General features: G+C 43.4%; 1 protein-coding gene across 6 annotated transcripts in view; it reads left to right on the top strand.

Moving 5' to 3' along the window:
• LOC141164758 (uncharacterized) overlaps positions 1-27,451 on the top strand; it is a 75,933-nt gene that overhangs the window by 32,069 nt on the left and 16,413 nt on the right. For 2 of the 6 annotated variants that reach the window (XM_073650311.1, XM_073650293.1), the window contains exon 1: positions 11,481-11,655. The exons of 2 other annotated variants lie outside the window; for them this stretch is intronic. The gene's annotated coding sequence lies outside the window, so the exon portion shown is untranslated. Of the gene's footprint in view, positions 1-11,480; positions 11,656-27,451 lie in introns of those variants that run through there. 2 more of the 6 variants (XM_073650320.1, XM_073650284.1) reach the window with 2 other exon arrangements.

Below are 27,451 nucleotides of genomic sequence, written 5' to 3'. Positions count from 1 at the left end.
GTACCACTCCTCCTGTCCTGTATATATACACTGCACAGTACCACTCCTGTCCTGTATATATACACTGCACAGTACCACTCCTCCTGTATATATACACTGCACAGTACCACTCCTCCTGTATATATATACACTGCACAGTACCACTCCTCCTGTATATATACACTGCACAGTACCACTCCTCCTGTCCTGTATATATACACTGCACAGTACCACTCCTCCTGTCCTGTATATATACACTGCACAGTACCACTCCTGTCCTGTATATATACACTGCACAGTACCACTCCTCCTGTATATATACACTGCACAGTACCACTCCTCCTGTATATATACACTGCACAGTACCACTCCTCCTGTATATATACACTGCACAGTACCACTCCTCCTGTCCTGTATATATACACTGCACAGTACCACTCCTCCTGTCCTGTATATATACACTGCATAGTACCACTCCTCCTGTCCTGTATATATACACTGCACAGTACCACTCCTCCTGTCCTGTATATATACACTGCACAGTACCACTCCTGTCCTGTATATATACACTGCACAGTACCACTCCTCCTGTATATATACACTGCACAGTACCACTCCTCCTGTATATATATACACTGCACAGTACCACTCCTCCTGTATATATACACTGCACAGTACCACTCCTCCTGTCCTGTATATATACACTGCACAGTACCACTCCTCCTGTCCTGTATATATACACTGCACAGTACCACTCCTCCTGTATATATATACACTGCACAGTACCACTCCTCCTGTATATATACACTGCACAGTACCACTCCTCCTGTCCTGTATATATACACTGCACAGTACCACTCCTCCTGTCCTGTATATATACACTGCACAGTACCACTCCTCCTGTCCTGTATATATACACTGCATAGTACCACTCCTCCTGTCCTGTATATATACACTGCACAGTACCACTCCTCCTGTCCTGTATATATACACTGCACAGTACCACTCCTGTCCTGTATATATACACTGCACAGTACCACTCCTCCTGTATATATACACTGCACAGTACCACTCCTCCTGTATATATATACACTGCACAGTACCACTCCTCCTGTATATATACACTGCACAGTACCACTCCTCCTGTCCTGTATATATACACTGCACAGTACCACTCCTCCTGTCCTGTATATATACACTGCACAGTACCACTCCTCCTGTCCTGTATATATACACTGCACAGTACCACTCCTCCTGTATATACAGTACATGACAGAACAATAATACATTACAGGACACCGAACATAAGAACAAAACAAGACGACAAATCACAGAAAATAGAAACAAAATAAATCACCGCAGGAATATATATATATATACAGGAAATAAATATTATAAAACCTATAAACCCCCGGCCCAGCTTCATTCATACTACTATATACAATCCCACACAACACTCACACCGTCCTATATACACATAAAACACCGTCCTATATACAAGATTATATACAATAAAACACTAAACCTAATATAACGTATATACAACCGGGAACTAACACTAACCTACTGGTCCCACTGCCTGACCTTAGTCACCCCCTTACCGCACCTCATTCACACCACAGAAAACCAAAAATAACAAGATACACAATAGTGACATGGACAATTTTAAACCTTTTTTTTTTTTTTTTTTGTCATTTTTAATATATATACATAAAACACAGCCCTACACTAACTATCCCGCCACCCCTGATCTAGCTCTGGCCACAAAGTTCAGGATTACTCCGAGCTAGGATCAGGCCCCAAAGTTTTTCCCCAGGCGGGGCCTGGACCAGGCCAGATCAGTCCTCTTATCACCGCCGATGAAAACCCCCCCAAATCCCCCACCCAACCTAACTAAAACCCCCTATTATACATTATATACAATATATACAGAACACAACCTACACACTCACCATCCAAGGCTCAAGTTTGATGCCGGCAAACCTTCTATTCAGGAGACAGAAATACAAAAGAAAAATCTAGGGTGGAAAGACATCAGCCCACCACCAGGATATAGGAGTACTACCGGACTAAGGCACCCTGAAGGAAAAGCCCCTCCAGAGACGGGCCGCCCTCCGGGCACCCAGTCCTTCATACTCCAGAGAACGTACCTTCACCAGGTCACCTAGGATGTTCCTACAGACTTCATCTACATGGAGGATTTTACTCTGCGTCGAGACTAAAACTCGTGCGTTCCACGTGAAATACCTGACCACTGCGCTGACTATGAATAAAGTGTCTCGGTCCCTTCTCCCAAGGTCTCCGAACGCTCCATAGGCCCACCCGGCGTAGGACAGAGTAGCCAGCCGCGGCCAACCAATGGAAGCCCCCACCCTGTTGTACACCTCTGTATTAAAGGGACAATGAAGCAGTAAGTGCTCCATGCTTTCCAGCAAGTTAGCACAAGCCTCACGGGGGCAATTCCTGTCCTCGGAGCTCCTGAACTTCAAATTGTCCCTCGCATACAGCTTACCATGGAAGCAGCGCCAAGTCAAGTCCCAGTACTTCTCGGGGATCCTGCTAGAATTTAACAAACTCAACCCAACCTCCAGATCCCGACTTGGGCAGTCTTTGAGGGCCAATGGACTCTGAAAATGAGAAAGCAAGACCCTCATATCGAGGAGTTTCCTCGGGAGGGACCTCACCTCCCACATTCCCAGACCCCACCGGCGGATCATTTTCAGAACCGGGGTAACATAAGCCGGGAGATGCCCGTGTGGTGTGCGAAGATCCTTCAATCTTCCCCCTGTCTCCCATTCCTGGAAGAAAGGCTGAAACCATCCCTTGCAGAAGAATACCCACGGAGGAGCCCTCTCTTTCCAGAGGTTTGCCACGTTCACTTTCAAGAAGGTGTTCACTAGGAACACCACGGGGTTCACCATATTCAAACCCCCTAGTCTCCTCGTGCGGTAAGTGACCTCCCGCTTGACTAGGTTCAGTCTGTTCCCCCATAACATCTGGAAGAACAGACTGTAGACCCGTGTCCAGAGAGGCTCTGGCAAGACACAGACGCTGCCCAGGTAGATTAGCAAGGGGAGCAGGAAAGCTTTGCACAGGCCAACCCTTTCCCTCAGGGTCAAAGACCAACCCCTCCATTGGTCCACTCTTTCGGCGACACCTTTGATTCTGCCTTCCCAGTTTTTCGTGGGGTAATCACCCTGGCCGAATTCGATGCCCAGGACTTTGGCATGTTCTTGGGGTTCGGGGAGGGTGTCCGGAAGATCAAACCCAGGATCTCCGCCTCCCAGCCAGAGACTCTCACACTTATCCTCGTTGACCTTGGACCCGGATGCCTCCGAGTAGTGCTCCACTTCTGACATCACCGCTGCTGCCTCCTCTTGCGAAGAAACAAAGACGGTGACATCGTCCGCGTAGGCCACCACCCTCAGGATAGCCTCCGGCGCCGCCCCGCCCATCCGCACCCCCGCCAACGGTCCACAATCGATCCTTCTGAGGAAGGGATCGATCGCAAACGCGTAAAGCAAAGGGCTAAGAGGAGAGCCCTGACGGACACCGGATCCTACCCCAAAAGGTCGTCCAATCCACCCATTCACCAGAGGGAAAGTCTCAGCCCCTGCATACAAGGTCTTAAGCCAGTCCACAAACCCTCCAGGCAGACCATACCTCAAAAGAGTGGACCAGAGGTACTCGTGGTTAACCCGATCAAAGGCTTTTGCCTGATCCAGGGTCAGCAAGAACCCCTTCCAGAGGCCCGCCCTGCCTTGCTCCACGGCCTCTCGGACACCTAGAACAGCACTAAAAGTGCTACGGACAGGAACGCAACAGTGCTGAACCTCCGAAAGGAGCCGGGGTGCAAACTTCACCAGCCTGTTGAAAAGTATCTTAGCCAAAATCTTCCTGTCCACATTGAGAAGTGCTATGGGACGCCAGTTCTCAATGCGTGACGGATCCTTACCCTTTGACAAAATGATCAAAGCTGACCTCCTTAATGATCTCGGCAGAGTGCCCGAGGAGAGACACTCGTTAAACACCTGAGTCAAGAGGGGGACCAAAGAGTCCCTAAAGGTCCTAAAGAACTCGGATGTTAAGCCATCCGGACCTGGCGACTTTTTGGGCCTAAGCCCATCGATCGCCAGTCTCACTTCCTCTTCTTTGATCGCTTCTGCCAAATCGCCCAGCGAGAGGTCAGCCCCTGGCTCAGGAACAGATTCAGCCAGGAAAGCCGACATCCCGTCACGATCAAGCTCCCTCCTTCCCAAGAGGTGCGAGTAGTAGGAACTGACAACCTCCAAGATCCCTGATCTGGACCTTCTCAGGGACCCCGTACTGTCCACCAGCCCCGTCACTATCTTACTATTCACTGACATCTTACAGTTTCTGTAAGGGTCGGGCGAGCAGTACTTCCCGTAGTCCCTCTCGAAAACCAAAGATGCGTGCCTATCGTACTGACACCTCTTCAGCAAGGACTTCACTCTGGAGATCTCCTCGCGGCTACCTCCAGTCGAGACAAGATGCTCGAGTTTCCTCCTCAGGCTCTGATACAGGCGATCCCTGTTCAGGCTTCTGAGGTTCGAGAGCTGCCGGAAGAATCTCGCCACCCGATGTTTGAACATCTCCCACCACTCCGACTTAGTGTTACTTAGGCCCAGCAATGGTACCTGGCTCTGAAAGAATTCCTCAAAAGACCGTCTTACAGCTTCTTCCTCAAGGAGTGATGAATTCAGCTTCCAATAGCCTCTTCCCATCCGAGGAGTCTCTGTAACGTTGAGAGAAAACATAATCAAACAGTGATCGGAGAACTCCACCTCCACAACCGACAACGGCGAAGAGACGGCCTCCTCCTTCAAATAAAACCTATCTAGCCTAGACCTGCACTGACTACCTCTAAAAAAGGTGAATCCCGTGTCGCCCGGGTTGTGCCGGATGTGGACATCCACCAGGCGAGCCTCACTCACTATCCTGTTTAACGCGACGCAGTCATAAGCCAGCCGGTCTCCGGAACCTCCTCTATCACAGGATCTCGTGACATTGTTGAAATCCCCTCCGAAGACCACCTGCCGACTCGAAAATAAAAAAGGTTTCATCTTCAGGAAGAGACATTTGCGGTCCCACTTGGACTGGGAACCATAGATGTTAATGAGCCGAAGCTCTTGTCCCCCCATGGAGACATCTAGGATCAAGCATCTCCCCATTTCTAATTCGATCACTCGTCTGCATTCAACCGCTGCGGTCTTAAAAAGGACCGCCACCCCGCTAATCGGCTCGGCCGCAAGAGACCAGTAGGAGGGCCCATGCCTCCACTCCCGCCTTGCTTTATGCAAGGTTGATATATCGGTCAACCTGGTCTCCTGCAAAAACAAAATGTCGGCGTCAAGTTGGCCGAGAAAATGAAAGGCCGTGTACCTTGCCGCATCTGACTTTATGCTGCAAAACGTTAATAGTTGCCAGCGTCAACGGGGTGTATGCCGCCATCATGACTGATTGAATTAGGTAGCCTTTTTCTTCCCACCACTGACAGTCCCAACCTCTTCCTCTGATAATGACGGGTTTTTAGTGCGCTTAAGACAAACAGACTCGCCCATTCTCTCCTTACATACATTCTCGTCTGGTGGTCCTGGGTTAGTTGTCCCCCCAGAGGGCTTTGTATTTGCCCCCCGAGAGGAAGACCCAGCCATCTCCTGAGCCCCAACCACCTTGTCCGCAACCTCCGGCCCCGGGTCCCCACTTCCCCCCTCCAGAGGGAGGTCCTGGAGAGCCCCGAACCGGTTGGAGAGATCCACCAGAGGGGGGGCGGCTGAACCCTCCAATGGCGCTTGGATCACGGCCAGAGAGTCAGAGGGGTCGCACTCCAAAGAGGCAGCTCGAGACCTAGTCCCCCTCCTACCTCTGGCCGTTTTCCTGTTACCCTTTTTCTTTTTCTGTGACCACTCCCCCTCTCCCTCATCTAGACTGTCACCAGAAGAGGGTTCCTGGGAAGACGTGGTGTCCTCTCGCTCTTCCCTTTCAAGTTTCTTGACTTCCTCCTTCCTCGCTCAATTCGCTGTCTTTAGGATCCTCAGCTGCAAGTGAAGTACCTGGGTCAGAGTTTAGGGACATTACTCCTTGCCCCTGTCCCCACGGCGCTGCTCCTGCCGCCTGATAGTGGATGGCGGCAGCTTGCTCCTCACCGGTCCCCTGCCTCCCCCGCCCCTACTGGTCCCTTCACCGGCAAGATTAGTCCTGGCTTTCACCTGTCCCGCACTCGCCGCTTTCAGGACCACATTGGCGAAGGAACGCAGACAGCGACTGAACGGGTGACTGAGGTCACCCCACAAGTTACACCTAATCCTGCGACAGGCAGCAGCAATATGACCGAGGTCCCCACACAGTGCGCATTTCTGGGTGGTACACTGCGCACTGAAGTGTGTGGGACTACCGCACCTGTGACAGACCTTAGGCTGCCCCCGGTAGAAAATCAAGATCCTATCCCTCCCCAAAAAGGTGGAGGAGGGGATATGGGTAACAGTGTTTCCCGAAACCTTCAATCTCACCATGAAGGTCCAGGCCCCTGACCAGATACCATGGTCATCCAGATTCTTTTCGGGAATATTGGTGACCTCTCCGTATCGACTAACCCAGGTCGTAATGTCCATACAGGAAAGCGACTCGTTACTAGTCAAAAGGTCACTTTCCTGACTGAATCTTGGAGGGTTATTGCCAGGGGAAAGAGACCATGCCATTCGGGGCGACTCCGAGCCAGCTCATGGCAAGACCAGAAAAGCTCAAGGCCCTCCGGTCTCACGAAGCTGACATCGAAGTAGGAGGTCCCGTAGGGATGGATCAAGGCAAAGATGTCATATGCCGCAAAGCCCATCCCCAGCAGGAGCTCAACCACCTTCGACCTATCAGGACAGGCATCCTTGCTTACCTACTGGAGACGGACCACGTTCCTACGGTTACTCCTCTGCCCCGTTGTCGGCAGAGACCAGACAGTCTCTGCCCCTCTATCTCGGAAGGCTGAAAGACCATGTCTCTCTATCCAGAAAGACAGATCAACCTCCCTCCCCTCTACAGTGATGGAGCTCTCCCCTCTCCTCAGGGCATCCAGGAGCTGCTGTGGCAAGTCACCATCCCCAGGGCCACCAGACGAGGGCGCACTACTACCCCCAGCACTGACAGCTCCTGAATAGCTTTGGGCTGAAGCCCCCGCCAATGCTGGGGGGGCAGCGGGACCAGCGCCTACTTCCCCCCCACGAACACCAGTGCTGCTCCCACCATTCACTCCACTACTACTCACACCATTCGCAGGACCATTACTCCCATCATTCACTCCACTACTTCTCCCACCATTTGCTGCATCACTACTCCCACCATTCATTCCACCACTAGCCCCACCATTTGCTACACCACTACTCCCACCATTCCCACTACTCCCAGCATTCATTCCACCACTACCCCCACCATTTGCTGCATCATCATTCACTGCATCACTACCCCCACCATTTGCTGCATCATCATTCACTGCACCACTACTTCCACCATTCCTACTACTCTCACCATCTGCTCCACCATTACCCCCACCATCTGCTCCACCATTACTCCCATTCCCTTTACTTGTCACCCCATTACCTCTGCTGTTCTCTGCACCTTCCACAGTCACCTCCATTCCTTCCTCCCTTGTGTCTGGTGTCTCTGCACTCACACCTGCTGGGCCGGGGGAGGGGATCACTCCCAGAGACTCCTTTCCCTGCAGCACCACACCCGTTTCCCTTTGGTTGCTGCTGTCTTTCTGCAGGTCTTCTCCTGGAGCGCCCCGCCCCCCTACTGCAGCATTTTGGTCCTTGTTCTGGCCAGACTGTTTTCTCGGCACCTCTGCCCGCCCTGTACCCACAGACTTTGGGGTCTTAGTGTCCTTTTTGGGCGCTGGGGCACACTGACCCCCTGTCGCAGCAGTGTGCCCAGTGTTCCTCGCAGATGTGTTTTTCACATCCTTCCCTGCCCCCCCAGCCCCGGTGGTAACCGGCTTAGCCGCAGAGGGCAGGGAGGGAAACTCCACAGAACTCCCTATGTCCGGCGCTGTGAGTACCTCCACAGCCTCGCCCCCTGCACTGTTCCCCGCACAGATGGCAGCATCGCCGGACGTCCTTCTCCTCTCCCCACCTTGCCTCTGCCTCGAGCCCACTGCAGAGCCCGTGCCTTTAGGTTTGGTGGGGTTTAAACAGAAGGTGGCAGGCGCAACAACAGACATTGGTACATACTTGTAACTCACCACCTCCTGTGCGGCTCCTCCGGTCTTCCTCTTCCTCCTCTTGGTCTCCTCCACTGGTTTGTCCTCACCGAAAGAAAACTTTGTCAGGTCCACTGGAGACTCCAGCAGTCGGATCTCCCTCAGCAGTCCTCCTTCCTCCTCCTACCCCGACACTCCAGCCTCTGCTGTTGGAGTCCTCTGCCCTGCAGGGAGACCACTGGAACTCCGGCTCTGCCCCTCACTGGCTCCAGCAACTGAGACTCCAGTCACCTCTTCATCCTCCCCCTCCTCTTCACTAAGGACGCCGGCTGGCGGTTCTCCTGAGGTGTTTAACCCCTTCATTTCTGAGAACCGCCGCTGGTTCTTAAACCTCTCCAGGAAGGGACCTGCGCTTTTCTCAATCCCCTCCCGGAGGAGCACTAACCTGACCACCTCGTCTCTGATGGCTTTAAACCTCTGGGAGGTCGCGGGTCTTTCCTTGTTGGACGCCCGGGTGTTCAGGATCCGGGCCTCCCTCAGCTCCTCTTTCAGCTGGGTTAGTGCTTTGCCGGCATCCTCGTACTCTCGCAACGTGGCGACCACTCGGGAGGAGAAGGAACTTGTGGACTCGCTGAAGCTCATCTCACCCCAGGATCTTGCTGGACTCTTGTTCCTGGGGCCTGGGGTGCCCCGGTCTCCCTCTCTGGCCAGCCGGTGAACAGTCTCGGGGTTGGAGCAGGTGGATGTATTCTTCCTCACCCTTCCCGATCTCCTCACTCCCTCCTGGGCCGGTTGTTGAGGCTCTTTCTCCCCCGCCGGCATAGTCCAGGGGATAGGAGGCTGGGAAGCCATGCCGGCCCCCTAGTAGGCCTGCCTCTCCCTGGGGAGAAGAGAGGTAGACGACGACCCTCCTCCTAGAAGTGCTTGAGCTCAGGAGGCAGGTGCTACTCTCAGCACCACTCCTCCTGTCCTGTTTGTATAAACTGCACAGTACCACTCCTCCTGTATATATACACTGCACAGTACCACTCCTCCTGTATATACACTGCACAGTACCACTCCTCCTGTGTACACACTGCACAGTACCGCTCCTCCGGTCTTTACACTGCACAGTACCGCTCCTCCTGTATATACACTGCACAGTACCACTCCTCCTGTATATACACTGCACAGTACCACTCCTCCTGTATATATACACTGCACAGTACCACTCCTCCTGTATATATACACTGCACAGTACCACTCCTCCTGTATATATACACTGCACAGTACCACTCCTCCTGTCCTGTATATATACACTGCAGAGTACCACTCATCCTGTCCTGTATATACTGTATACACTGCACAGTACCACTCCTCCTGTCCTGTATATATACACTGCACAGTACCACTCCTCCTGTCCTGTATATATACACTGCACAGTACCACTTCTCCTGTACTGTATATATACACTGCACAGTACCACTTCTCCTGTCCTGTATATATATACTGCACAGTACCACTTCTCCTGTCCTGTATATATACACTGCACAGTACCACTCCTCCTGTATATATACACTGCACAGTACCACTCCTCCTGTCCTGTATATATACACTGCACAGTACCACTCCTCCTGTATATATATACACTGCACAGTACCACTCCTCCTGTATATATACACAGCACAGTACCACTCCTCCTGTCCTGTATACATACACTGCACAGTACCACTTCTCCTGTATACATACACTGCACAGTACCACTCCTCCTGTCCTATATATATACACTGCACAGTACCACTCCTCCTGTATATATACACTGCACAGTACCACTCCTCCTGTATATATACACTGCACAGTACCACTCCTCCTGTATATATACACTGCACAGTACCACTCCTCCTGTCCTGTATATATACACTGCACAGTACCCCTTCTCCTGTCCTGTATATATACACTGCACAGTACCACTTCTCCTATATACATACACTGCACAGTACCAGTCCTCCTGTCCTGTATATATACACTGCACAGTACCACTCCTCCTGTCCTGTATATATACACTGCACAGTACCACTTCTCCTGTATACATACACTGCACAGTACCAGTCCTCCTCTCCTGTATATATACACTGCACAGTACCACTTCTCCTGTATACATATACTGCACAGTACCAGTCCTCCTGTCCTGTATATATACACTGCACAGTACCACTCCTCCTGTCCTGTATATATACACTGCACAGTACCACTCCTCCTGTGTATACGGACTCTGCACAGTACCACTCCTCCTGTATCTATACACTGCACAGTACCACTTCTCCTGTATACATACACTGCACAGTACCACTCCTCCTGTCCTGTATATATACACTGCACAGTACCACTCCTCCTGTATATATACACAGCACAGTACCACTCCTCCTGTCCTGTATATATACACTGCACAGTACCACTCCTCCTGTATATATACACTGCACAGTACCACTCCTCCTGTCCTGTATATATACACTGCACAGTACCACTCCCCCTGTCCTGTATATATACACTGCACAGTACCACTCCTCCTGTATATATACACTGCACAGTACCACTCCTCCTGTCCTGTATACATACACTGCACAGTACCACTTCTCCTGTATACATACACTGCACAGTACCACTCCTCCTGTCCTGTATATATACACTGCACAGTACCACTCCTCCTGTCCTGTATACATACACTGCACAGTACCACTTCTCCTGTATACATACACTGCACAGTACCACTCCTCCTGTCCTGTATATATACACTGCACAGTACCACTCCTCCTGTCCTGCATATATACACTGCACAGTACCACTCCTCCTCTCCTGTATACATACAGTGCACAGTACTGCTCCTCCTGTCCTGTATACATACACTGCACAGTACCACTCCTCCTGTCCTGTATACATACAGTGCACAGTACTGCTCCTCCTGTCCTGTATACATACACTGCACAGTACCACTCCTCCTCTCCTGTATACATACAGTGCACAGTACTGCTCCTCCTGTCCTGTATATATACACTGCACAGTACCACTCCTCCTGTCCTGTATATATACACTGCACAGTACCACTCCTCCTGTCCTGCATATATACACTGCACAGTACCACTCCTCCTGTATATATACACTGTACAGTACCACTCCTCCTGTATATATACACTGCACAGTACCACTCCTCCTGTATATATATATACTGCACAGTACCACTCCTCCTGTATATATACACTGCACAGTACAACTCCTCCTGTCCTGTATACATACACTGCACAGTACCACTTCTCTGGTGTCCTGGGTAGTTGGGAGGAGTCGGTGACTCAGCAGGAAGTTGTTGGATGGGAAAGTATCAGAGTACTAGGAGGAGAGGAGCAGAGACCTTCAGAGACAGTGATTACAGGACTGCACAGACTGTCTAAGAGACGCACAAAAGAGTGTTGGGACGGCAGACAGAGTCCTGAGGTCAGGTGAGACCGCTGCTGACAGTCGTCTTTTCTCCTGTCATTTCCAGATTTTCAGGATGAGTTAGTGACGTCCGACTGACGCTGCTATCGCCTGCCGACACAGGAGTCTTTTAACAGCGGGGCCCCGTAGTGATGTGTGTGATAGCGTAATATATATATATAGCAATATGGCCGCCCTCCTCCTCAGTGTGATATAGTAATATATATAGTAATATGGCCGCCCTTCTCCTTAGTAGTGATATAGTAATATATATATATAGTAATATGGCCGCCCTTCTCCTCAGTGTGGTATAGTAATATATATAGTAATATGGCTTCCCTTCTCCTCAGTGTTATATAGTAATATATATAGTAATATGGCCGCTCTTCTCCTCAGTGTGATACAGTAATATATATAGTAATATGGCCGCCCTTCTCCTCAGTGTGATATAGTAATATATATAGTAATATGGCCGCTCTTCTCCTCAGTGTGATACAGTAATATATATAGTAATATGGCCGCCCTTCTCCTCAGTGTGATATAGTAATATATATAGTAATATGGCCGCCCTTCTCCTCAGTGTGATATAGTAATATATATAGTAATATGGCCGTCCTCCTCCTCAGTGTGATATAGTAATATATATAGTAATATGGCCGCCCTTCTCCTCAGTGTGATATAGTAATATGGCCGCCCTTCTCCTCAGTGTGATATAGTAATATATATAGTAATATGGCTTCCCTTCTCCTCAGTGTGATATAGTAATATATATAGTAATATGGCTTCCCTTCTCCTCAGTGTGATATAGTAATATATATAGTAATATGGCCGCCCTTCTCCTCAGTGTGATATAGTAATATATATAGTAATATGGCTTCCCTTCTCCTCAGTGTGATATAGTAATATATATAGTAATATGGCCGTCCTCCTCCTCAGTGTGATATAGTAATATATATAGTAATATGGCCGCCCTTCTCCTCAGTGTGATATAGTAATATGGCCGCCCTTCTCCTCAGTGTGATATAGTAATATATATAGTAATATGGCTTCCCTCCTCCTCAGTGTGATATAGTAATATATATAGTAATATGGCTTCCCTTCTCCTCAGTGTGATATAGTAATATATATAGTAATATGGCCGTCCTCCTCCTCAGTGTGATATAGTAATATATATAGTAATATGGCCGCCCTTCTCCTCAGTGTGATATAGTAATATGGCCGCCCTTCTCCTCAGTGTGATATAGTAATATATATAGTAATATGGCTTCCCTTCTCCTCAGTGTGATATAGTAATATATATAGTAATATGGCTTCCCTTCTCCTCAGTGTGATATAGTAATATGGCCGCCCTTCTCCTCAGTGTGATATAGTAATATATATAGTAATATGGCTTCCCTTCTCCTCAGTGTGATATAGTAATATATATAGTAATATGGCCGTCCTCCTCCTCAGTGTGATATAGTAATATATATAGTAATATGGCCGCCCTTCTCCTCAGTGTGATATAGTAATATGGCCGCCCTTCTCCTCAGTGTGATATAGTAATATATATAGTAATATGGCTTCCCTCCTCCTCAGTGTGATATAGTAATATATATAGTAATATGGCTTCCCTTCTCCTCAGTGTGATATAGTAATATATATAGTAATATGGCCGTCCTCCTCCTCAGTGTGATATAGTAATATATATAGTAATATGGCCGCCCTTCTCAGTGTGATATAGTAATATGGCCGCCCTTCTCCTCAGTGTGATATAGTAATATATATAGTAATATGGCTTCCCTTCTCCTCAGTGTGATATAGTAATATATATAGTAATATGGCTTCCCTTCTCCTCAGTGTGATATAGTAATATATATAGTAATATGTCCGCCCTTCTCCTCAGTGTGATATAGTAATATATATAGTAATATGGCTTCCCTTCTCCTCAGTGTGATATAGTAATATATATAGTAATATGGCCGTCCTCCTCCTCAGTGTGATATAGTAATATATATAGTAATATGGCCGCCCTTCTCCTCAGTGTGATATAGTAATATGGCCGCCCTTCTCCTCAGTGTGATATAGTAATATATATAGTAATATGGCTTCCCTCCTCCTCAGTGTGATATAGTAATATATATAGTAATATGGCTTCCCTTCTCCTCAGTGTGATATAGTAATATATATAGTAATATGGCCGTCCTCCTCCTCAGTGTGATATAGTAATATATATAGTAATATGGCCGCCCTTCTCCTCAGTGTGATATAGTAATATGGCCGCCCTTCTCCTCAGTGTGATATAGTAATATATATAGTAATATGGCTTCCCTTCTCCTCAGTGTGATATAGTAATATATATAGTAATATGGCTTCCCTTCTCCTCAGTGTGATATAGTAATATGGCCGCCCTTCTCCTCAGTGTGATATAGTAATATATATAGTAATATGGCTTCCCTTCTCCTCAGTGTGATATAGTAATATATATAGTAATATGGCCGTCCTCCTCCTCAGTGTGATATAGTAATATATATAGTAATATGGCCGCCCTTCTCCTCAGTGTGATATAGTAATATGTCCGCCCTTCTCCTCAGTGTGATATAGTAATATATATAGTAATATGGCTTCCCTCCTCCTCAGTGTGATATAGTAATATATATAGTAATATGGCTTCCCTTCTCCTCAGTGTGATATAGTAATATATATAGTAATATGGCCGTCCTCCTCCTCAGTGTGATATAGTAATATATATAGTAATATGGCCGCCCTTCTCCTCAGTGTGATATAGTAATATGGCCGCCCTTCTCCTCAGTGTGATATAGTAATATATATAGTAATATGGCTTCCCTTCTCCTCAGTGTGATATAGTAATATATATAGTAATATGGCTTCCCTTCTCCTCAGTGTGATATAGTAATATATATAGTAATATGGCCGCCCTTCTCCTCATTGTGATATAGTAATATATATAGTAATATGGCCGCCCTTCTCCTCATTGTGATATAGTAATATATATAGTAATATGGCCGCCCTTCTACTCAGTGTGATATAGTAATATATATAGTAATATGGCTTCCCTTCTCCTCAGTGTGATATAGTAATATGGCCGCCCTTCTCCTCAGTGTGATATAGTAATATATATAGTAATATGGCCGTCCTCCTCCTCAGTGTGATATAGTAATATATATAGTAATATGGCCGCCCTTCTCCTCAGTGTGATATAGTAATATATATAGTAATATGGCCGTCCTCCTCCTCAGTGTGATATAGTAATATATATAGTAATATGGCCGCCCTTCTCCTCAGTGTGATATAGTAATATATATAGTAATATGACTTCCCTTCTCCTCAGTGTGATATAGTAATATATATAGTAATATGGTCGCCCTCCTCCTCAGTGTGATATAGTAATATATATATAGTAATATGGCCGCCCTTCTCCTCAGTGTGATATAGTAATATATATAGTAATATGGCCGCCCTCCTCCTCAGTGTGATATAGTAATAAATATAGTAATATGGCCGCCCTTCTCCTCAGTGTGATATAGTAATATATATAGTAATATGGCTGCCCTTCTCCTCAGTGTGATATAGTAATATGTATAGTAATATGGCCGCCCTTCTACTCAGTGTGATATAGTAATATATATAGTAATATGGCTTCCCTTCTCCTCAGTGTGATATAGTAATATATATAGTAATATGGCTTCCCTTCTCCTCAGTGTGATATAGTAATATGGCCGCCCTTCTCCTCAGTGTGATATAGTAATATATATAGTAATATGGCTTCCCTTCTCCTCAGTGTGATATAGTAATATATATAGTAATATGGCTTCCCTTCTCCTCAGTGTGATATAGTAATATATATAGTAATATGGCCGCCCTTCTACTCAGTGTGATATAGTAATATATATAGTAATATGGCTTCCCTTCTCCTCAGTGTGATATAGTAATATATGTAGTAATATGGCTTCCCTTCTCCTCAGTGTGATATAGTAATATATATAGTAATATGGCCGCCCTTCTCCTCAGTGTGATATAGTAATATATATATAGTAATATGGCTTCCCTTCTCCTCAGTGTGATATAGTAATATATATAGTAATATGGCCGCCCTCCTCCTCAGTATGATATAGTAATATATATAGTAATATGGTCGCCCTCCTCCTCAGTGTGATATAGTAATATATATAGTAATATGGCCGCCCTTCTCCTCAGTGTGATATAGTAATATATATAGTAATATGGCCGTCCTCCTCCTCAGTGTGATATAGTAATATATATAGTAATATGGCCGCCCTTCTCCTCAGTGTGATATAGTAATATATATAGTAATATGGCCGTCCTCCTCCTCAGTGTGATATAGTAATATATATAGTAATATGGCCGCCCTTCTCCTCAGTGTGATATAGTAATATGGCTTCCCTTCTCCTTAGTAGTGATATAGTAATATATATAGTAATATGGCCGCCCTCCTCCTCAGTGTAATATAGTAATATATATAGTAATATGGCCGCCCTTCTCCTCAGAGTGATATAGTAATATATATAGTAATATGGCCGCCCTCCTCCTCAGTGTGATATAGTAATATGGCCTCCCTTCTCCTCAGAGTGATATAGTAATATGGCCGTCCTTCTCCTCCGTGGTGATATAGTAATATATATAGTAATATGGCCGCCCTTCTCCTCAGTGTGATACAGTAATATATATAGTAATATGGCCGCCCTTCTCCTCAGTGTGATACAGTAATATATATAGTAATATGGCCGCCCTTCTCCTCAGTGTGATATAGTAATATATATAGTAATATGGCCGCCCTTCTCCTTAGTAGTGATATAGTAATATATATATATAGTAATATGGCCGCCCTTCTCCTCAGTGTGGTATAGTAATATATATAGTAATATGGCCGCCCTTCTCCTCAGTGGTGATATAATAATATATATAGTAATATGGCCGCCGTTCTCCTCAGTGTTATATAGTAATATATATAGTAATATGGCTTCCCTTCTCCTCAGTGTTATATAGTAATATATATAGTAATATGTCCGCCCTTCTCCTCAGTGTGATATAGTAATATATATAGTAATATGGCCGCCCTCCTCCTCAGTGTGATATAGTAATATATATAGTAATATGGCTTCCCTTCTCCTCAGTGTGATATAGTAATATATATAGTAATATGGCTTCCCTTCTCCTCAGTGTGATATAGTAAAATATATATAGTAATATGGCTTCCCTTCTCCTCAGTGTGATGTAGTAATATATATAGTAATATGGCCGCCCTTCTCCTCAGTGTGATATAGTAAAATATATATAGTAATATGGCTTCCCTTCTCCTTAGTAGTGATATAGTAATATATATAGTAATATGGCCGCCCTTCTCCTTAGTAGTGATATAGTAATATATATAGTAATATGGCCGCCCTTCTTCTCAGTGTGATATAGTAATATATATAGTAATATGGCTTCCCTTCTCCTCAGTGTGATATAGTAAAATATATATAGTAATATGGCCGCCCTTCTCCTCAGTGTGATATAGTAAAATATATATAGTAATATGGCCGCCCTTCTCCTCAGTGTGATATAGTAATATATATAGTAATATGGCCGCCCTTCTCCTCAGTGTGATATAGTAATATATATAGTAATATGGCCGCCCTCCTCCTCAGTGTGATATAGTAATATATATAGTAATATGACCGCCCTTCTCCTCAGTGTGATATAGTAATATATATAGTAATATGGCCGCCCTTCTCCACAGTGTGATATAGTAATATATATAGTAATATGGCCGCCCTTCTCCTCAGTGTGATATAGTAATATATATAGTAATATGGCCGCCCTTCTCCTCAGTGTGATATAGTAATATGGCTGCCCTCCTCCTCAGTGGTGATATAGTAATATATATAGTAATATGGCCACCCTTCTCCTCAGTGTGATATAGTAATATATATATAGTAATATGGCCGCCCTTCTCCTCAGTGTGATATAGTAATATATATAGTAATACGGCCGCCCTTCCCCTCAGTGTGATATAGTAATATATATATAGTAATATGGCCGCCCTTCTCCTCAGTGTGATATAGTAATATGGCCGCCCTTCTCCTCAGTGTGATATAGTAATATGGCCGCCCTTCTCCTCAGTGTGATATAGTAATATATATAGTAATATGACCGCCCTTCTCCTCAGTGTGATATAGTAATATATATAGTAATATGGCCGCCCTTCCCCTCAGTGTGATATAGTAATATATATAGTAATATGGCCGCCCTCCTCCTCAGTGTGATATAGTAATATATATATAGTAATATGGCTGCCCTTCTCCTCAGTGTGATATAGTAATATATATATAGTAATATGGCCGCCCTTCTCCTCAGTGTGATATAGTAATATATATATAGTAATATGGCCGCCCTTCTCCTCAGTGTGATATAGTAATATATATAGTAATATGGCCGCCCTTCTCCTCAGTGTGATATAGTAATATGGCCGCCCTTCTCCTCAGTGTGATATAGTAATATATATAGTAATATGGCCGCCCTTCTCCTCAGTGTGATATAGTAATATGACCGCCCTTCTCCTCAGTGTGATATAGTAATATATATAGTAATATGGCCGCCCTTCCCCTCAGTGTGATATAGTAATATATATGGTAATATGGCCGCCCTCCTCCTCAGTGTGATATAGTAATATATATATAGTAATATGGCTGCCCTTCTCCTCAGTGTGATATGGTAATATATATATAGTAATATGGCCGCCCTTCTCCTCAGTGTGATATAGTAATATATATAGTAATATGGCCGCCCTCCTCCTCAGTGTAATATAGTAATATATATAGTAATATGGCTTCCCTTCTCCTCAGTGTGATATAGTAATATATATAGTAATATGGCTTCCCTTCTCCTCAGTGTGATATAGTAAAATATATATAGTAATATGGCTTCCCTTCTCCTCAGTGTGATGTAGTAATATATATAGTAATATGGCCGCCCTTCTCCTCAGTGTGATATAGTAAAATATATATAGTAATATGGCTTCCCTTCTCCTTAGTAGTGATATAGTAATATATATAGTAATATGGCCGCCCTTCTCCTTAGTAGTGATATAGTAATATATATAGTAATATGGCCGCCCTTCTTCTCAGTGTGATATAGTAATATATATAGTAATATGGCTTCCCTTCTCCTCAGTGTGATATAGTAAAATATATATAGTAATATGGCCGCCCTTCTCCTCAGTGTGATATAGTAATATATATAGTAATATGGCCGCCCTTCTCCTCAGTGTGATATAGTAATATATATAGTAATATGGCCGCCCTCCTCCTCAGTGTGATATAGTAATATATATAGTAATATGACCGCCCTTCTCCTCAGTGTGATATAGTAATATATATAGTAATATGGCCGCCCTTCTCCACAGTGTGATATAGTAATATATATAGTAATATGGCCGCCCTTCTCCTCAGTGTGATATAGTAATATATATAGTAATATGGCCGCCCTTCTCCTCAGTGTGATATAGTAATATGGCTGCCCTCCTCCTCAGTGGTGATATAGTAATATATATAGTAATATGGCCACCCTTCTCCTCAGTGTGATATAGTAATATATATATAGTAATATGGCCGCCCTTCTCCTCAGTGTGATATAGTAATATATATAGTAATACGGCCGCCCTTCCCCTCAGTGTGATATAGTAATATATATATAGTAATATGGCCGCCCTTCTCCTCAGTGTGATATAGTAATATATATAGTAATATGGCCGCCCTTCTCCTCAGTGTGATATAGTAATATGGCCGCCCTTCTCCTCAGTGTGATATAGTAATATATATAGTAATATGACCGCCCTTCTCCTCAGTGTGATATAGTAATATATATAGTAATATGGCCGCCCTTCCCCTCAGTGTGATATAGTAATATATATAGTAATATGGCCGCCCTCCTCCTCAGTGTGATATAGTAATATATATATAGTAATATGGCTGCCCTTCTCCTCAGTGTGATATAGTAATATATATATAGTAATATGGCCGCCCTTCTCCTCAGTGTGATATAGTAATATATATATAGTAATATGGCTTCCCTTCTCCTCAGTGTGATATAGTAATATATATAGTAATATGGCCGCCCTCCTCCTCAGTATGATATAGTAATATATATAGTAATATGGTCGCCCTCCTCCTCAGTGTGATATAGTAATATATATAGTAATATGGCCGCCCTTCTCCTCAGTGTGATATAGTAATATATATAGTAATATGGCCGTCCTCCTCCTCAGTGTGATATAGTAATATATATAGTAATATGGCCGCCCTTCTCCTCAGTGTGATATAGTAATATATATAGTAATATGGCCGTCCTCCTCCTCAGTGTGATATAGTAATATATATAGTAATATGGCCGCCCTTCTCCTCAGTGTGATATAGTAATATGGCTTCCCTTCTCCTTAGTAGTGATATAGTAATATATATAGTAATATGGCCGCCCTCCTCCTCAGTGTAATATAGTAATATATATAGTAATATGGCCGCCCTTCTCCTCAGAGTGATATAGTAATATATATAGTAATATGGCCACCCTCCTCCTCAGTGTGATATTGTAATATGGCCTCCTTTCTCCTCAGAGTGATATAGTAATATGGCCGTCCTTCTCCTCCGTGGTGATATAGTAATATATATAGTAATATGGCCGCCCTTCTCCTCAGTGTGATACAGTAATATATATAGTAATATGGCCGCCCTTCTCCTCAGTGTGATACAGTAATATATATAGTAATATGGCCGCCCTTCTCCTCAGTGTGATATAGTAATATATATAGTAATATGGCCGCCCTTCTCCTTAGTAGTGATATAGTAATATATATATATAGTAATATGGCCGCCCTTCTCCTCAGTGGTGATATAATAATATATATAGTAATATGGCCGCCGTTCTCCTCAGTGTTATATAGTAATATATATAGTAATATGGCTTCCCTTCTCCTCAGTGTTATATAGTAATATATATAGTAATATGTCCGCCCTTCTCCTCAGTGTGATATAGTAATATATATAGTAATATGGCCGCCCTCCTCCTCAGTGTGATATAGTAATATATATAGTAATATGGCTTCCCTTCTCCTCAGTGTGATATAGTAATATATATAGTAATATGGCTTCCCTTCTCCTCAGTGTGATATAGTAAAATATATATAGTAATATGGCTTCCCTTCTCCTCAGTGTGATGTAGTAATATATATAGTAATATGGCCGCCCTTCTCCTCAGTGTGATATAGTAAAATATATATAGTAATATGGCTTCCCTTCTCCTTAGTAGTGATATAGTAATATATATAGTAATATGGCCGCCCTTCTCCTTAGTAGTGATATAGTAATATATATAGTAATATGGCCGCCCTTCTTCTCAGTGTGATATAGTAATATATATAGTAATATGGCTTCCCTTCTCCTCAGTGTGATATAGTAAAATATATATAGTAATATGGCCGCCCTTCTCCTCAGTGTGATATAGTAAAATATATATAGTAATATGGCCGCCCTTCTCCTCAGTGTGATATAGTAATATATATAGTAATATGGCCGCCCTTCTCCTCAGTGTGATATAGTAATATATATAGTAATATGGCTGCCCTCCTCCTCAGTGTGATATAGTAATATATATAGTAATATGACCGCCCTTCTCCTCAGTGTGATATAGTAATATATATAGTAATATGGCCGCCCTTCTCCACAGTGTGATATAGTAATATATATAGTAATATGGCCGCCCTTCTCCTCAGTGTGATATAGTAATATATATAGTAATATGGCCGCCCTTCTCCTCAGTGTGATATAGTAATATGGCTGCCCTCCTCCTCAGTGGTTATATAGTAATATATATAGTAATATGGCCACCCTTCTCCTCAGTGTGATATAGTAATATATATATAGTAATATGGCCGCCCTTCTCCTCAGTGTGATATAGTAATATATATAGTAATACGGCCGCCCTTCCCCTCAGTGTGATATAGTAATATATATATAGTAATATGGCCGCCCTTCTCCTCAGTGTGATATAGTAATATATATAGTAATATGGCCGCCCTTCTCCTCAGTGTGATATAGTAATATGGCCGCCCTTCTCCTCAGTGTGATATAGTAATATATATAGTAATATGACCGCCCTTCTCCTCAGTGTGATATAGTAATATATATAGTAATATGGCCGCCCTTCCCCTCAGTGTGATATAGTAATATATATAGTAATATGGCCGCCCTCCTCCTCAGTGTGATATAGTAATATATATATAGTAATATGGCTGCCCTTCTCCTCAGTGTGATATAGTAATATATATATAGTAATATGGCCGCCCTTCTCCTCAGTGTGATATAGTAATATATATATAGTAATATGGCCGCCCTTCTCCTCAGTGTGATATAGTAATATATATAGTAATATGGCCGCCCTTCTCCTCAGTGTGATATAGTAATATGGCCGCCCTTCTCCTCAGTGTGATATAGTAATATATATAGTAATATGGCCGCCCTTCTCCTCAGTGTGATATAGTAATATGACCGCCCTTCTCCTCAGTGTGATATAGTAATATATATAGTAATATGGCCGCCCTTCCCCTCAGTGTGATATAGTAATATATATGGTAATATGGCCGCCCTCCTCCTCAGTGTGATATAGTAATATATATATAGTAATATGGCTGCCCTTCTCCTCAGTGTGATATGGTAATATATATATAGTAATATGGCCGCCCTTCTCCTCAGTGTGATATAGTAATATATATAGTAATATGGCCGCCCTCCTCCTCAGTGTGATATAGTAATATATATAGTAATATGGCTTCCCTTCTCCTCAGTGTGATATAGTAATATATATAGTAATATGGCTTCCCTTCTCCTCAGTGTGATATAGTAAAATATATATAGTAATATGGCTTCCCTTCTCCTCAGTGTGATGTAGTAATATATATAGTAATATGGCCGCCCTTCTCCTCAGTGTGATATAGTAAAATATATATAGTAATATGGCTTCCCTTCTCCTTAGTAGTGATATAGTAATATATATAGTAATATGGCCGCCCTTCTCCTTAGTAGTGATATAGTAATATATATAGTAATATGGCCGCCCTTCTTCTCAGTGTGATATAGTAATATATATAGTAATATGGCTTCCCTTCTCCTCAGTGTGATATAGTAAAATATATATATAGTAATATGGCCGCCCTTCTCCTCAGTGTGATATAGTAATATATATAGTAATATGGCCGCCCTTCTCCTCAGTGTGATATAGTAATATATATAGTAATATGGCCGCCCTCCTCCTCAGTGTGATATAGTAATATATATAGTAATATGACCGCCCTTCTCCTCAGTGTGATATAGTAATATATATAGTAATATGGCCGCCCTTCTCCACAGTGTGATATAGTAATATATATAGTAATATGGCCGCCCTTCTCCTCAGTGTGATATAGTAATATATATAGTAATATGGCCGCCCTTCTCCTCAGTGTGATATAGTAATATGGCTGCCCTCCTCCTCAGTGGTGATATAGTAATATATATAGTAATATGGCCACCCTTCTCCTCAGTGTGATATAGTAATATATATATAGTAATATGGCCGCCCTTCTCCTCAGTGTGATATAGTAATATATATAGTAATACGGCCGCCCTTCCCCTCAGTGTGATATAGTAATATATATATAGTAATATGGCCGCCCTTCTCCTCAGTGTGATATAGTAATATGGCCGCCCTTCTCCTCAGTGTGATATAGTAATATGGCCGCCCTTCTCCTCAGTGTGATATAGTAATATATATAGTAATATGACCGCCCTTCTCCTCAGTGTGATATAGTAATATATATAGTAATATGGCCGCCCTTCCCCTCAGTGTGATATAGTAATATATATAGTAATATGGCCGCCCTCCTCCTCAGTGTGATATAGTAATATATATATAGTAATATGGCTGCCCTTCTCCTCAGTGTGATATAGTAATATATATATAGTAATATGGCCGCCCTTCTCCTCAGTGTGATATAGTAATATATATATAGTAATATGGCCGCCCTTCTCCTCAGTGTGATATAGTAATATATATAGTAATATGGCCGCCCTTCTCCTCAGTGTGATATAGTAATATGGCCGCCCTTCTCCTCAGTGTGATATAGTAATATATATAGTAATATGGCCGCCCTTCTCCTCAGTGTGATATAGTAATATGACCGCCCTTCTCCTCAGTGTGATATAGTAATATATATAGTAATATGGCCGCCCTTCCCCTCAGTGTGATATAGTAATATATATGGTAATATGGCCGCCCTCCTCCTCAGTGTGATGTAGTAATATATATATAGTAATATGGCTGCCCTTCTCCTCAGTGTGATATAGTAATATATATAGTAATATGGCCGCCCTTCTCCACAGTGTGATATAGTAATATATATAGTAATATGGCCGCCCTTCTCCTCAGTGTGATATAGTAATATGGCTGCCCTTCTCCTCAGTGTGATATAGTAAAATATATATAGTAATATGGCCGCCCTTCTCCTCAGTGTTATATAGTAATATATATAGTAATATGGCTGCCCTTCTCCTCAGTGTGATATAGTAATATGGCCGCCCTTCTCCTCAGTGTTATATAGTAATATATATAGTAATATGGCCGCCCTTCTCCTCAGTGTGATATAGTAATATATATATAGTAATATGGTCGCCCTTCTCCTCAGTGTGATATAGTAATATATATAGTAATATGGCCGCCCTTCTCCTCAGTGTGATATAGTAATATATATAGTAATATGGCCGCCTTCCTCCTCAGTGTGATATAGTAATATATATAGTAATATGGCCGCCCTTCTCCTCAGTGTGATATAGTAATATATATAGTAATATGGCCGCCCTTCTCCACAGTGTGATATAGTAATATATATAGTAATATGGCCGCCCTTCTCCACAGTGTGATATAGTAATATATATAGTAATATGGCCGCCCTTCTCCTCAGTGTGATATAGTAATATATATAGTAATATGGCCGCCCTTCTCCTCAGTGTGATATAGTAATATGGCCGCCCTCCTCCTCAGTGGTGATATAGTAATATATATAGTAATATGGCCGCCCTTCTCCTCAGTGTGATATAGTAATATGGCCGCCCTTCTCCTCAGTGTGATATAGTAATATATATAGTAATATGCCCGCCCTTCTCCTCAGTGTGATATAGTAATATATATAGTAATATGGCCTCCCTTTTCCTCAGTGTTATATAGTAATATATATAGTAATATGGCCGCCCTTCTCCTCAGTGTGATATAGTAATATATATAGTAATATGGCCGCCCTTCTCCACAGTGTGATATAGTAATATATATATAGTAATATGGCCGCCCTTCTCCTCAGTGTGATATAGTAATATATATAGTAATATGGCCGCCCTCCTCCACAGTGTGATATAGTAATATATATAGTAATATGGCTGCCCTTCTCCTCAGTGTGATATAGTAATATATATAGTAATATGGCCTCCCTTCTCCTCAGTGTGATATAGTAATATATATAGTAATATGGCCGCCCTTCTCCTTAGTAGTGATATAGTAATATATATAGTAATATGGCCGCCCTTCTCCTTAGTAGTGATATAGTAATATATATAGTAATATGGCCTCCCTTCTCCTCAGTGTGATATAATTATATATATATAGTATCCTCAGTGTGATATAGTAATATATATATAGTAATATGGCCGCCCTTCTCCTCAGTGTGATATAGTAATATATATAGTAATATGCCCGCCCTTCTCCTCAGTGTGATATAGTAATATATATAGTAATATGGCCTCCCTTTTCCTCAGTGTTATATAGTAATATATATAGTAATATATATAGTAATATGGCCGCCCTTCTCCTCAGTGTGATATAGTAATATATATAGTAATATGGCCTCCCTTCTCCTCAGTGTGATATAGTAATATATATAGTAATATGGCCGCCCTTCTCCTTAGTAGTGATATAGTAATATATATAGTAATATGGCCGCCCTTCTCCTCAGTGTGATATAGTAATATATTTAGAAATATGGCCGCCCTTCTCCTCAGTGTGATATAGTAATAAATATATATATATATGTATATATAGTATATATAGTAATATGGCCGCCCTTCTCCTTGGTTTGATATAGTAATATATACAATATAGCCGCCCTTCTCCTCAGTATAATGACCCCCACAAAATCCACCATATAGTGTAATGGCCCCCACATTGCATTCCATAGTATAATATCCTCAATTCAGTATAATAGCACCCACGTATCCTTTTTACAGTATAATGGGCGCCACATTGCTTTTCATACATTATAATATCCCCACATAGTCTTCCATACAGTACAATGGGCCCCACATAGTCCTCCGTACAGTATAATGGGCCCCACATAGTCCTCCGTACAGTATAATGGGCCCCACATAGCCCTCCGTACAGTATAATTGCTCCACATAGCCCTCCATACAGTATAATGTGTCCACATAGTCCTCCATACAGTATAATGGGCCCCACATAGTCCTCCATACAGTATAATGGGCCCACATAGTCCTCCATACAGTATAATGGGTCCACATAGTCCTCCATACAGTATAATGGGTCCACATAGTCCTCCATACAGTATAATGGGTCCACATAGTCCTCCATACAGTATAATGGGCCCCACATAGTCCTCCGTACAGTATAATGGGCCCCACATAGTCCTCCATACAGTATAATGGCCCCACATAGTCCTCCATACAGTATATTGGCCCTACATAGTACTCCATACAGTATAATGGGCCCCACATAGTCCTCCATACAGTATAATATCCCCACATAGTCCTCCATACAGTATAATGGCCTCCACATAGCCTTCCATACAGTATAATGGGCCCCACATAGCCCTCCATACAGTATAATGGCCCTACATAGTCCTCCATACAGTATAATGGCCCCACATAGTCCTCCATACAGTATAATGGCCTCCACATAGTCCTCCATACAGTATAATAGGCCCCACATAGTCCTCCATACAGTATAATAGGCCCCACATAGTCCTCCATACAGTATAATGGGCCCCACATAGTCCTCCATACAGTATAATGGCCCCACATAGTCCTCCATACAGTATAATGGCCCCACAAAGTCCTCCATACAGTATAATGGCCCCACATAGTGCTCCATACAGTATAATGGCCCTACATAGTCCTCCATACAGTATAATGGCCCCATATAGTCCTCCATACAGTATAATGGCCCCATATAGTCCTCCATACAGTATAATGGCCTCCACATAATCCTCCATACAGTATAATGGCCTCCACATAGTCCTCCATACAGTATAATAGGCCCCACATAGTCCTCCATACAGTATAATAGGCCCCACATAGTCCTCCATACAGTATAATGGGCCCCACATAGTCCTCCATACAGTATAATGGCCCCACATAGTCCTCCATACAGTATAATGGCCCCACATAGTCCTCCATACAGTATAATGGCCCCACATAGTCCTCCATACAGTATAATGGCCCCACATAGTCCTCCATACAGTATAATGGCCCCACATAGTCCTCCATACAGTATAATGGCCCCACATAGTCCTCCATACAGTATAATGGCCCCACATAGTCCTCCATACAGTATAATGAGCCTACATAGTCTTCCATACAGTATAATGGGCCCCACATAGTCCTCCATACAGTATAATGGCCCCACATAGTCCTCCATACAGTATAATGGCCCCACATAGTCCTCCGTACAGTATAATGAGCCTACATAGTCCTTCATACAGTATAATAACCCCACATAGTCCTCCAT

This window comes from Phyllobates terribilis, unplaced genomic scaffold (genome assembly GCF_046119375.1).
Source record: "Phyllobates terribilis strain yellow unplaced genomic scaffold, ASM4611937v1 Scaffold_1__5_contigs__length_1240528914, whole genome shotgun sequence".
NCBI classification, from domain to species: domain Eukaryota; kingdom Metazoa; phylum Chordata; class Amphibia; order Anura; family Dendrobatidae; genus Phyllobates; species Phyllobates terribilis.
The sequence above is the reverse complement of the archived record's forward strand: the minus strand, read 5'-3'. Positions and strand labels throughout refer to the sequence as shown.